The sequence below is a fragment of the Anolis carolinensis genome, chromosome 3 (assembly GCF_035594765.1).
Source record: "Anolis carolinensis isolate JA03-04 chromosome 3, rAnoCar3.1.pri, whole genome shotgun sequence".
In the NCBI taxonomy this organism is placed as follows: Eukaryota; Metazoa; Chordata; class Lepidosauria; order Squamata; family Dactyloidae; genus Anolis; species Anolis carolinensis.
The window spans coordinates 216,001,945-216,015,519 of record NC_085843.1 but is presented as its reverse complement, the minus strand read 5'-3'; the positions used below and the strand labels follow the sequence as shown (position 1 = coordinate 216,015,519).

Genomic DNA, 13,575 nt, shown 5'->3' with positions numbered 1-13,575 from the left:
TTTTTGGAGCATGTAGTAGCCTTCCAGTTCCAGGAGCTAAAAAGATGATCTAGATTCAATTCATTCGGTCTTCAGACATGATTATGGGACAGAAATAGCTTTGGTCACTATGGTGGATGATTTACACAAGAAACTGGACAGTCAGTGTATGGCCTGATGGTTCCGCTGAACTGCTCAGAAGCGTTCAGTGCTGTTGTCCATGTTATCCTCTTGAACACCCAGACTGGGATGGAATTTGGGGCCACAATTCTGCACTAGTTCCTGGAAGGAGTACACTCAGAAGATAACTCTGAGGGGTTTATGTTAGACCACATAATAATAACAACAACAACAACAACAACAACAACAACAAATTGAAGTACAGTGTTCCCTCACTACTTCGCGGTTTGCTTTTTTGCGGATTCGCTGTTTCGCGGATTTTTAATAAACACTAAAATAATATTATAAATCATAAAATAATATTATAAATCCCTCTTTCTACTTTCTTCCTAAGGAGAAGCCGAAGGAAGGAAGGAAGGAAGGAAGGAAGGAAGGAAGGAAGGAAGGAAGGAAGGAAGGAAGGAAGGAAGAGCCGAAGGGAGAGAAAAGGAGGCTGAAGCAGCTTTGTTTTCACCTCATAAGGCAATGGAAGCAGTGGGAGCGTCCCTATATAGCAACCCTACTTTGCGGATTTTCACTTTTTGCAGGTGGTCCTGGAACGTAACACCGTGATAAGTGAGGGAACACTGTATAATCCAAACAAAATAGAGATACTCCTGGTCAGTTGTAAGGCAGACCAGAGAATAGGAATTCAGTCTGTTCTGGGTGAGATTATATTTCCCTTGAAAGCTCAGATTTGCAGCTTGAGAATATACTCAGAGCCAGATCTGAGCCTGGATGCTTAGTTTTCAGCATTTGCGCTTAAAACTGGTGTGACATCTGTGCCCATTTTATGAGATGCCAGATGTGACTATAGTGACACATATCTTCAATTCCCCTCCACCCATGTCATGGAATCTCCATAACAGGTGATTTGAGGGCACATTTAGTTTTCAGGTGAAATGGTGGTTGAATGATGGGGGCTATTGTCATCTTCCCCAGGGGATCTGATATTCCAATTTTCATACTTTTAAGTTTTAGCTGACATGAGGACAGAATCCCCTTTTTACCTGAAGTTATTTTTAGTCATGTTAAATTTAGAAGATTAACTTTTAAAATTTAAAAATGTAGTTAACTTGGAACTCTTCTTATTCTTTTTAAGCTTTATCCTAATTAGTCCCATTATGTCTTAAGCATTAAAGCTCTTAGAATTTTTCTCTTTAATTGCTTAAGTGCTTTATTTATCCATCTGAATGCCTTACTCACTCCACAAACCTCTCAAGATTTTTCTCTTATCTCAATCTGGGTAAGAGTAATAGGAGACATTTTTTTTAAGCCACAAAGGGCTTTACCACTGTACCTGGCAAGTCATAAATTCAAATTCTTTAGTCTTAGAGGGGGGAACATGTTTACCTGAGTAAACAAAAATGTTAGGGTGACATAACACTGCTGCTGGAGTGGGAATTCAGGTACCAAGAAGATTGGCTGAGGAAGAATCCTTTTTCTTTACTGAGGAAGCAATATAAAATTTGACGTTGTTTATCATTTTTGTAGTTATTTATTATCTAAAATTGACACAATCCAATACAAATAGACATAAACATATACTTCTACAACTACTTCTACCCTGCCGATACATTTACAATAATGACAACACTAAATGCATTATTAAAAATCCCTATCAATGATATAAATGATAATATATCCTAATTCCTCTGTGGTCATAAAAGATTTCACATACTACTAATTAATCCAAAGTACTAATTGTCAATTCCCATGATTAACATCTTCTCTTCTCTTTCTTGCATAAAAGTACTGAATGATTCCCAATCTTGCTTAAAACTGCTCTATAATTTTTCTCTTATCAAAGTAGATAATACATCAATTTCAGCCACTTACAACATTTTTATGGATACTGCAGAATGCTGAAAAGCCAAATAAAACTGTCCTAGAAGCCTGAACTTTTCCTAGAAGTCAAGATGAATAAACTGAGGGCCCTTCCATACAACCATATATCCCAGAATATCAAGGCAGAAAATCCCACAATATCTGCTTTGAACTGGGTTATCTGAGTCCACATTGCCATATATCCCAATTCAAAGCAGAAAATGTAGGATTTTATTCAGCTGTGTGGAAGGAGCCTGAGACTGACCTACAGTTTTAACTACTGGTAATCTTTATCTAAAATAGTTTGGATTTGGGGTATGACTGATTTTTGTGGGTTTTTTTTATTTTGGAAACATGGATGGGGGTTGCAGCAGGAAGAGGGTTTTTTGTTAAGGAGGTTGAGTTTGGATCTGTTCCTAAAGGGATGGGGAAAAGGGCCAAGTGCCATCATAGATTAAGCAGCAGTGTCATGCCAGTAGAGGAGGAAGAGGAGAAAACACTGACTATGGACTAGGTACTGTGTTTCCCCAAAAATAAGACACTGTCTTATATTTATTTTTCCTCAAGAAGACACACTATGGCTTATTTTCAGGGGATGTCTTATTTTTAATTAAGTATGGTACAACAACCTGCATTTATGGGATTATCTCTCTGGGCTCAGTAGTAGACTACTTGCTGAAGCTTTTCCCCTGTCACCTGGTGTTTGTGAGGGGTGAGAGAGACTCACAGACTGTTGTTGGTCAGTGCTGGAGAGCAGCAGCTTTACTGGTGTTTGCGGGGGGTGAGAGAGACCCACAGACTATGGCTGGTTGGTGCTGGGGGAGAGAGACCCACAGTGTTGAGTAAAATGGCAGCCACAGCTCTACTTTTTCCCCCTGAGGACACACAATACCTAAAGCAGAACGTCCTGCTCCTCACTTCACTGAGGAGACGTTTACTTTCACTTTCTATGTCTCCCTGTATGCTTCAGCTTGCAGCACACACAGAACGACTGAGACCTGTCAGGGGGAGCCGACCTTGTACACTGCATAGCCAAGCCTATCACTATGTCTTTTTTTGCACAAATATTGCACAAATGCTTAGAAATCCTGCTACAGCTTATTTTATGGGTATGTCTTATTTTCAGGGAAATAGGGTAGTACAACTGTTTCCACTATCTCCCCTCCCTGGCACTGTGGCTACTCCTATGCATTTGTCTGTTGTTGACATGAAACACAGCCATGAGACACAGCTTACAGGAGATGGCTGCCTTCTTATCCAAACACTTTTTCTCTCACTTGTCTGACCCACTTTCTTAACTATGAGTCATTTGTAAGTTGGATGGTTGCAACTCGGAGACTGACTGTACTATGTATTGCAGCTCAAACCTGAGTTGCAGCACAAAAAATTGGGATTTTGGATCTCACTGAATATTGGAATTCTAGGCAAGAGATCCAAACACATGATGAGAGGATGTGGCTCACTAAAAAAAGTCAATGATACTTGGCAAGGTAGAATGCAGTAGGAAAAGAGGAAAATCACATTTGAAATGGATAGACTTCATCAAGGAAGTTATGGATCTGAATCTGCAAGACCTGAGCATTGCTGTTCATGATAAAAGGATCTGGGGATCTAATTCTCTGTATGGCAAAATCTGCTTGACAGCAGATAACAACAAAAGAGACAATCGAACTTGCATGTGGGCACTATAAAATTTGCCATCAAAACTGCCTTGAATTACAAAATGATTGTTCAACCCAAAGTCGTTTAAAGGAATATTGAGTAAAAATGAAATCATCATCTATTCTAGCCCATTCCCAGTTCACAAAGAAACCTCATGAACATGATATTAATACATTGAAGAACTCCTCTTTTTAATTCTATCTCTGTTCCTTTCAGTGTGTTGTCATAAAGGGCATAACAGTAGTGCTAGTGGTTATTAGCAGTGCTAACACAGCAAGTTGTGAAATGTATAATTATCTTTTATTGATTAGAAAGCTGTGAAGTTTCTCACTGTTACATCCAAGTTACAGCTAGAAAGAAGCACTTTATAACTGTTCATCTGCAAGGCTTATGCTACCTTGATTCCCTCAAAAATCATGTCTGAATCCTGGAGAACAAAGACATGGATCACAGCTGGAAAAGGCATTACTATATAACTCCTAGACCAAGAAGAACTTTTAGGAATCTTCAACAGAATCACATCTAAGCTTTATAACACAAAGTGTACAAAGTCAATTTGAAATTTGGGGGGGGGGGGGGGGGGGGAGAATCTACCAGCTATGAGAATTTCAAAATGAATATAAACATTCACAGCTGGAGTAAGAAAAACAGAAGATAATCAACAAGCAATCCATTCTTCAGCCATTCACAGACTAAAGCTGCATATCTGGAGATCACATTGACCAAGCAACAACAGCCTATGTATTTGGGATTAACAGTACCAAATATCTTAAACCAAAGTACAAACTACATGATATAGAGAGTGAATCATCATGGGTGTCAGGGAGCAATTGAGAAGTCCTACATAATTTGTACCAAATTCAAAATCAATTTGCTGAAACTGACTTGGGCAGTACATTTCAAAGGGATGGAAAAGATGTCTTGTACCCCTTGATCTACTGCTGTTTCACCAAATGTACCACAAAAGAAGATCTATAACAACAACAGGCTGAAGAATGTGGCTGTAAACTTTGTCCACATTTAATTTAGTTGGGAATGCCTGGTACAATAACTGTGCATGCATGCCCAGGATTATGCAAGGACTGATCAACATGGGTGAAGGAATGAGGGTCAAAATGCACTATGTGTGTGCACCTTCACATTGCTTGTCAACTTATAGCAACTCCATAAATCTCATAGGAAGAATACTTAGAGGTGGTTTTGCCAGTTCCTTCATCTGAAATGTAACCTACAGTACCTAGTATCTAATGCATGTAACCCAGGAATGGCCAAAGTTTTTTTGCCTTGAGGCCACATTGTGGGCCCGACAGAGCCAGCCGGGCCAAGAGGGAAAGGGCATGTGAGAGAGTGGGGCTGAGAGGGGGCGGAGCCGGGGCTGGGTCATCCTCAGGTTGTCCTCCTGGAATATGAATGAAGCTGCTCACCACATCCTTATGCCGGGAGGAAAACATAACATGTGGCAACTGCCCCAATCCTCCTCCCCAATCCTCCTCCCTTGATCTTCAGGTTGTCTTCTCAGCATTATGCCAGGGGGAGGGGGAGATAGGCGACAGCCAGGAGCACTCCGGAGGGCTTTTGGCCACTGTATGCCTTCCTTGGGCCATCCTCTTGGCATAAGAATGGAGCTGCTCACACTATCGTTATGCCGAGAAGAGGGAGAGACATGCTGTGGCTGAGAGCGCTCCAGAGTGCTCTCAGCTGCTGCATGCCTTCCTCCCCAGTCCTTTCTGCATAAGAATGTGATGAGCCACCGTGTCCTTATGCTGAGAGGACAAGAAAAATGAGGAGGACCTGAGGTAAGCACCCTGGGAGACGCATCTGGCCCCCGGACCTTAGTTTGCCCATGCCTGATGTATCCCTTGTAAGTATTAACCAAGGCTGAACCAGCTTATAAAACAAGATATACTACCTTTAGAAAATCTGGGCATACTGTACTTTAATTAATATTTCCAGTGGCACTTTTGCCATTTGGTCTGTTCTGAGAAGCACAACTATGAGATCTAATATAATTAGTCAATCTACCAAAATCTCTTCTTTCATTACATTCTAGGTTTTAAGAAAACAAAGTGAGAATGGAGTGCTTTTCCTTCTATACTGTTATAAGTGTGCTGTGGCTTTAGATATTCTAGAGCCTCTTTTGTCAGAATTATCTCCACAAGTGGGATTTCTCTTTTAATAAAACAAAAGAGTCTTTGAAGAGTTCAACAATTTATTATTACATAAGAGTTCATGGATTATCCTCTACTTCTTCAGATGCATGAAATGTTAACCATTAATTACAGGAGTATACATAACATGCATGACTGGAGAATAGAGACTAAGACTGTGGAGTCTGAAAGAAATTATAAACAGAAAATACTGACAGTTGCAATGACATTGTTTTCAATGATCTCTCATAAAACCATTGCTTACATATCCAATTAACATATATCCTGTGATAAATAATACCAGAAACTTTATATTAACAGCAATAGCTGCTTTGTAAATGATAACACAATTATCACTGTCTAAAGCTAGGAAGGCAATTGTTTTTCTTCCAACTAATGTGTATCCTGTCAATTAAACTAGCCTATATACAAGGGCTAAGATACTATCATTGTCTGAGTCCATTTTCAATTATCTTCTAAATATCCTACAATACTACAATAAACTCATCTGTGTCTGCCATGTTGCTGCAACTCCTGCTGAAGCAGTTCTAAAGATAAAAATATCACAGACACATAAAATAAATGCTAACAAACAGATCTGAATTTGTTCTGAATATACTTCAAGGCGCACAGAATTATGGGAACACAAGTTACAAGGTATTTTCCTCTACCAGGGGCTAACAAGAGGCAAATCCAACTCAGGTTTTATCCCAGAAGTTAAAGGAACTATCCAAGGTGCTGATCCCATTTTGGGAATAAGAGCTCAGCATTCTGGAAAATCCCTTTAAAACCAGGAACATAATCTTCCCATTAACATGGGCGTCACTAGCTGCCACTACCATCGACAACAAAAGAGACTTGGCCAGCACTGTTATAATAATTATACCATGTGTGGGAATGTGCGTTCAGGTCGCCAATCAACTATAAATTTCAGAGAGCATTCTTAGGTAGAATACTGACTTGGAGGCAGTTTTGCCATTTCCTGCCTCTGAAATATAGCCTACATTACTTGGCATTCATGGGCAATCTCCCATCCAAGTACTAACCAGGACTGACCTAACCCTAACCCTTGGCTTCCAAGATCAAACAGGATCTGTGCCTTATTGGTATTTCATAAAAGTTATAATGATGTAGAAAATGCAGAATTCATTAGGTTTTATGTGGTTGAGATAATGTTTTCCAAACAGGAAGGCTACAAAGTTCTATAAGAGGCTAAAAAACCTCCCATAAGCAAAAGGTTGATTGTATATTTCACAGATGACTGTGAACAATTAAGGCACTTAGAAAGGAGAAAAATCCCAAAGAATTCATTGGTGCTTGCTTACAAGGAAACACAACAAGCCTGGCCTGTAACCAAATGCCTTCCTTCCTTTCTTATTTATTTATTTATTTATTTACAACATTTCTCTGCCTTTCTCAACCCCGGAGGGGACTCAAGGCTGCTTTACACATAGGCAACTATTTGATGATTTCAAAACAGTATACAATTCAAATGAACATTAAAAGAGAAATATAAAATAAATTAAAACAATTAAAATATTTAAAAACAGTACACTCCCAATTAATCACATAATCCATAAATGTAATCCTGGCCATTCCAAAAATCATTGCACATCATTCCTTATATGTCTGTTGCACCAGTTCTCCAAAGGCTTGGCCACAAAGCCATGTTTTCAGTCTCTTATGGAAGATCAGAAGGGAGGGGGCTGATCTAATATCCCTGAGGAGGGAATTCCACAGCCGAAGGGCCACCACTGAGAAGGCCCTGTCTCTCATCCCCGCCAATTCCGCCTGTGAGGAAGGCAGAACCAAGAGTAGTGAGAACAAATCAATAAAAAGCTCCAGCTAGGTTTCTACAAGGCAGGCATTTAGGAGCTTCTTTCAGAGGTTTGGGTCAATTGAGGCCTCCTAGTCTCTCTCTTAGGCTGGATCTACACTGCCCTATATCCCAGGATCTGATCCCAGATTATCTTATGTGAACTGGATTTCCACCTGGAAATCAATGTCCTCATTACAAAAGAACATGTAGGTCAAGAATACATCTCTACAGTTACTTATGGACCCACCGCCAAGGCCCTGTGGACTCATGTAATCCACTTGGAAGACAATCATACTCGGACATGAGGGATTGCTGAATGTCACCAACACAGAAAAGATGATCTGAGGCATAAATGTGCTCCAACTCATTGTGAAGGAAGCATCTCTCTAGCATCTAGGGTCCACATTGATTCTCATCTCTATTCTTACTCTTTGGTCCAGATTGACTATCAAAGTATTAAAGCCCATTCACAGAAATGCAGGAAGTGGGTGGGATTCAGGCCCCTTCCACAATCCACTCAGCTGAATAAAATCCTACATTATCTGCTTTGGACTGGGTTATATTGGCAGTGTGGACTCAGATAACCCAGTTCAAAGGAGATATTGTGGATGATCTGCCTTGATATTCTGGGTTATAAGGCTGTGTGAAAGGGCCCTGAGGCAGCAAATTTGTGGCTAGGTTTCACATTTATTTAGGTATCTTTCTTAGTATTAAAAACTAAGCAGGGTCAGTCCAAGTTAATACTTAGATAGGAATATCCAAGTACTAACTTAGGAATATAACCAAGGAATATCAGGTGCTATGGACTATATTTCAGAAGAAGGAGTTGCACCTGAGGCCCCTTCCACACAGCTGAATAAAATCCTAGATTATCTGCTTTAAACTGGAATATACAGCAGTGTGGACTCAGATAACCTAGTTCAAAAAACGGTATTGTGGATAATCTGCCTTGATATTCTTGGTTATATGGCTGTGTGGATTATTTCACTATGAAATAATCCCAGATTTCTAATTTTTAATACAACTGGAGGGAGGCAGCACTGAAATAAAGAAAAACCAAGCTCATCTATTCTTCAGGGTAGGAGCCCCTGGTAGCGCAGTGAGTTAAACTGCTGAGCTGCTGAACTTACTGACTGAAAGGTCAGTGGTTTGAATCCGGGGAGCGGGATGAGCTCCCACTGTTAGCCCCAGCTTCTGTCAACCGAACAGTTTGAAAACATGCAAATGTGAGTAGATCAATATATACTGCTCTGGTGGGAAAGTAACAGCTCCCCATGCAGTCATGTTGGTCACATGACCTTGAAGGCATCTATGGACAATGCCAGCCCTTTGGCTTAGAAATGGAGATAAGCACCAGAGTCCGACACGACTAGACTCAATGTCAAAGCAAAACCTTTACCTTTACCTTATCCTTAAAGGTCCTTCCAGACAGGCCCCATATCCCAGGATCTGATCCCAGGTTTTCTGTTTGTCCCAGATTATCTGGCAGTGCAGACTCATATAACCTAGTTTAAAGCAGAATACCTAGGATCAGATCCTGGGATATAGGGCCTGTCTGGAAGGACCCTCCATTCTATCAATTTTGAACTTTAAAAATTTACAGCTAAAAGGAACAGTAGAGCAAAATTAAGCAGAAGAGAGAGAATATCAACAACACAGAAAATATGCTCTGAGGCATAAAATCATGTGCTCCGATTCACTGTGAAGGAAGCATCCCCCCACGACTTAGGTTCCACATTGATTCATCCCTCTACTCTGATTCTTTGGTCCAGATGGGCAACCAAACTATTAAACTGCATGTAGTTTTAAAAAGGAGATAAAAGGAGACCAAAATGAGCTCCTGCAGAGCCTGGGATGAAGCAGGGTTTGGAGGTGGCCCACCTTTCGGTCCTTCGTGGGGAGGCGAGGGTGCCTCTGGGCATGTGCAGAGTGCACTGCTTCCTGGCTCTGCGCCTGGGATGCTGGGGGGAGGGGGGGGTGGGCTTCTCAAGGGACAGGCCCTGAAGCAGGAAGCGGAAGGAAGGAGCCCAGAGGCCCTTGGTTGGTAGTTCTTCCCCTGGGAGACTTACCTGGAGAAGGGTTGCGCTGCCTCCCAAGGCGGAAGGAAGGCGGAGCAGCGAAGGAGAGCTCCTTCTTCTCTTCACAGACTCAAGCGACAGGCTCAGAGCCACTTCGCCCCGCCCACTCCCTCCGTCAGTCAGCCTTCCATCCGACGCGCCATGATGACGTCAGGAGGAAACCCCGCCCCTCCCCCTTGCCACTTTCCCGCTCGGCTCCTTGGGGCTGTTTTCCAGCTGGGATCCCAAAAGAGCTTCGGTGGCGTCAGCGACTGGGTGTAAGGCTAGAGCCCACTGGACGGCCCCTGCCTATTATTATTATTATTATTATTATTAGTATTAGTATTATTATTATGGTTATTTATATTCCTAGCTTGGATACCCGGCAATGCCCGGGTTATTTGAAAAAGGCATGGCTTGGTTTTGCATGTTAGGTATTTATTGATCATGTCAGAAGCCAACGGAAGGTACAAGTTGTAATGTATTTGAAAACACAACTTTTTTTTAGAAAACTTGGCATTATACTAAATGTCCTTTCATAGAATCATAGAGTTAGAAGAGACCCCACGGACCATCCAATCCAACCCCTGCCCAAAAGCTGGAAAGTCATATTCAAAGCACCCCTGACAGATGGCCATCCAGCCTCTGCTTGAAAGTCTCCAAAGAAGGAGCCTCCGCCACACTCCGGGGCAGAGAGTTCCACTGCTGAACAGCTTTCACAAGTAGGAAGTTCTCTCTAATGTTCAGGTGGAATCTCCTTTCCTGTAGTTTGAAGTCATTGTTCCACGTCCTAGTCTCCAGGCCAGAAGAAAACAAGCTTGCGCCCTCCTCACATATTTATACATGGCTATCATGTCTCCTCTCAGCCTTCTCTTCTGCAGGCTAAACATGCCCAGCTCTTTAAGCTGCTCCTCATAGGGCTTGTTCTCCGGACCCTTAATCATTTTAGTCGCCCTCCTCTGGACACTTTCCAGCTTGTCAACATCTCCCTTAAATTGCGGTGCCCAGAACTGGACAAAGTATTCCAGATGTGGTCTGGCCAAGGCAGAATAGAGGGGTAGCATGACTTCCCTGGATCGAGACGCTATACTCCTTTGACCAGAAGCTGGACACTTGGAGCACCTCTGGTGTTGCTATAAGAAGGCCCTCCATTGTGCATGTGGCAGGGCTCAAACTGCATTGCAGTAGGTAGTCTGTGGTTTGCTCTTCTCCACACTCACATGTAGTAGACTCCACTTTTCAGCCCCATTTCTTAAGTTCTGCATCTCGTTGGTGCCAGAGCTCAGTCTGTTCAGCGCCTTCCAGGTCATCCAGTCTTCTGTGTGACCAGGAGGGAGTCTCTTATCTGACGTCAGCCACTGATTGAGGTTCTGGGTTTTAGCCTGCCACTTTTGGACTCTCGCTTGCTGAGGTGTTCCTGTGAGAATAATAACAATACTAATAATAATAATAAAACTTTATTTATACCCCGCTCCATCTCCCAAAGGACTCGGGGCCGCTTACACTGGGACAGGCCCAAAACAGTATTACTTCAATAAAAACAGTAACACAATAAAATCACAGTATAATAACACATCTTATAAAAATTAATATAACTTATAACATAGGCAGTAATCCCAATTAGTAATCAAGCACCATAGGACATCGGCCATTTTAAGGGGAAATTGAAACCTGAAAGTGCATATTCTTGGGTGACTAGGGATGGGAGCAACGGAAGGTAATAAAGTGCATGGAATGACCAAGGCCTAGGTAAAGCGCATGGACAATTAATTATCATTTATGAGAAGCAACCTGTGAATATCCACGTTTTCAGATACTTCCGGAAGGAATTCAGGGTGGGAACTAATCTAATCTCCTTTGGGAGGGAGAATCTCTATAGATCTTAGAAAACTATTTCTTGATTTAAGGCATTGGCGTGCTGGCTGATACCAGAACAGGGGGTGTGCCGGAGATGTCAATGTGTCGGTCCTTTCATTGCTGGCTGCTACTTCCCAGCGGATGTCAGGTGGTGCAATGCTGGCTAAACAATATAATTTCTCCAGTGTTGTGGGGCGTAGACATTATAGTATTTGACAAATAACTTCAGTGGCCAGAGGTTATGGATGTCTTTAAATGGTGCTTGCTGTAAGTTTTTAAGTTGTTTTATTTGGTATGTTAATTGGGTTTTTATATTGGGACATGATGTTTTAACTAATGATGTATTGTGGTCAGATATATTTGTATGAATTTTATATGTTATACACTGTTTTCAATCCCACCCATGGGAGAAAAGCGGGATAGAAATAATAATAATAATAATAATAATAATAATAATAATAATAATAATAATAATTGTGCGGTTTTCTGGCATTGTATATTTCTGCTGATTCTGTGACTGTTCATTTGGGTTTTGATGATTCCGTGGCCCACTTGTCGATGGATGTCCAGAATCAGCAGCATCCACCGCGGTCCTTTTTATCCTGGGCGACGACCGAGCCAGTATAGACTTCGTTTTGGTTTGATTCTCCATAATGCTAATGGGTTAGGTGCTCTTTGTTCTAGAGCTGACAGCTGGCACAACAAAACATTGCATGGAAAGTTCCTTGACAAAATTGAAGGAAAAGCTGATAAGGAGAAGACCTGGCTATGGCTCACAAATGGGACACTGAAGAAGGAGACAGAAGGCCTGATCCTTGCAGCCCAGGAGCAAGCCATCAGAACAAATGCAATTAAGGCCAAGATCGAAAAATCAGCTGATGACCCAAAATGCAGACTGTGCAAGGAAACCGACAAAACCATTGATCATATCCTCAGCTGCTGTAAGAAAATTGCACAGACAGACTACAAACAGAGGCACAACTATGTGGCCCAAATAATGCATTGGAACTTATGCCTCAAGTACCACCTCCCAGCAGTAAAGAACTGGTGGGATCACAAACCTGCAAAAGTATTGGAGAATGAGCACGCAAAGATACTGTGGGACTTCCGAATCCAGACTGACAAAGTTCTGGAACACAACACACCAGACATCACAGTTGTGGAAAGGAAAAAGTTTTGGATCATTGATGTTGCCATCCCAGGTGACAGTCACATTGACGAAAAACAACAGGAAAAACTCAGCCGCTATCAGGACCTCAAGATTGAACTTCAAAGACTCTGGCAGAAACCAGTGCAGGTGGTCCTGGTGGTGATCGGCACATTGGGTGCTGTGCCAAAAGATCTCAGCCAGCATTTGGAAACAATAGACATTGACAAAATCACGATCTGCCAACTGCAAAAGGCCACCCTACTGGGATCTGCGTGCATCATCCAAAAATACATCACACAGTCCTAGACACTTGGGAAGTGTTCGACTTGTGATTTTGTGAAATGAAATCCAGCATATCTATCTTGTTTGCTGTGTCATAATAATAATAATAATAATAATAATAATAATAATAATAATAATAATAATAATAATAGGCCAAGTTTGGTCCAGACCATTGTTGGCTGCAATCACAGTGCTCTCTGGATTACCTAGTGATTCTGGCCATGAAAGCCTTCAACAACAAATTGCAGACCATTTGAAAGGAAAAGAAAGCACATTAGGTGCCTTTAATTCTGTCTATGGCAGTATATTGCCCAGTAGTTTTATATATGTAAAAAGTAAAAGTTTTCCCCTGGCCTAAACTACATTTCTCAGAATTCCACTTATCATCAGAAAACCCCAGTGGGGGAGAGATTTTCCCTCCTGGCAATAGCCAGAGTTCCAATAAATTGCTGAATCTGCAAAGAGGAGGATTGACCGATACAGTTAGGCTCATATCCTGCTTCTGTTATCGTGTTGGCCACAGTGTGGACAGAATGTTATATTGTATTGGTAAAGGTAAAGGTTTTCCCCTGACATTAAGTTTAGTCGTGTCCGACTTTGGGGGTTGGTAGTCATCTCCATTTCTAAGCTGAAGAG

General features: G+C 41.6%; 1 protein-coding gene across 2 annotated transcripts in view; it reads right to left on the bottom strand.

Annotated features, from left to right (window-relative positions):
* Nucleotides 1-9,818, bottom strand: part of micu1 (mitochondrial calcium uptake 1) — a 202,469-nt gene extending 192,651 nt beyond the window's left edge. For both annotated transcript variants that reach the window (XR_010004610.1, XM_008106670.3), the window contains exon 1: nucleotides 9,663-9,818. The gene's annotated coding sequence lies outside the window, so the exon portion shown is untranslated. The remainder of the gene's footprint in view (nucleotides 1-9,662) is intronic.
* Nucleotides 9,819-13,575: the final 3,757 nt, after the last annotated feature.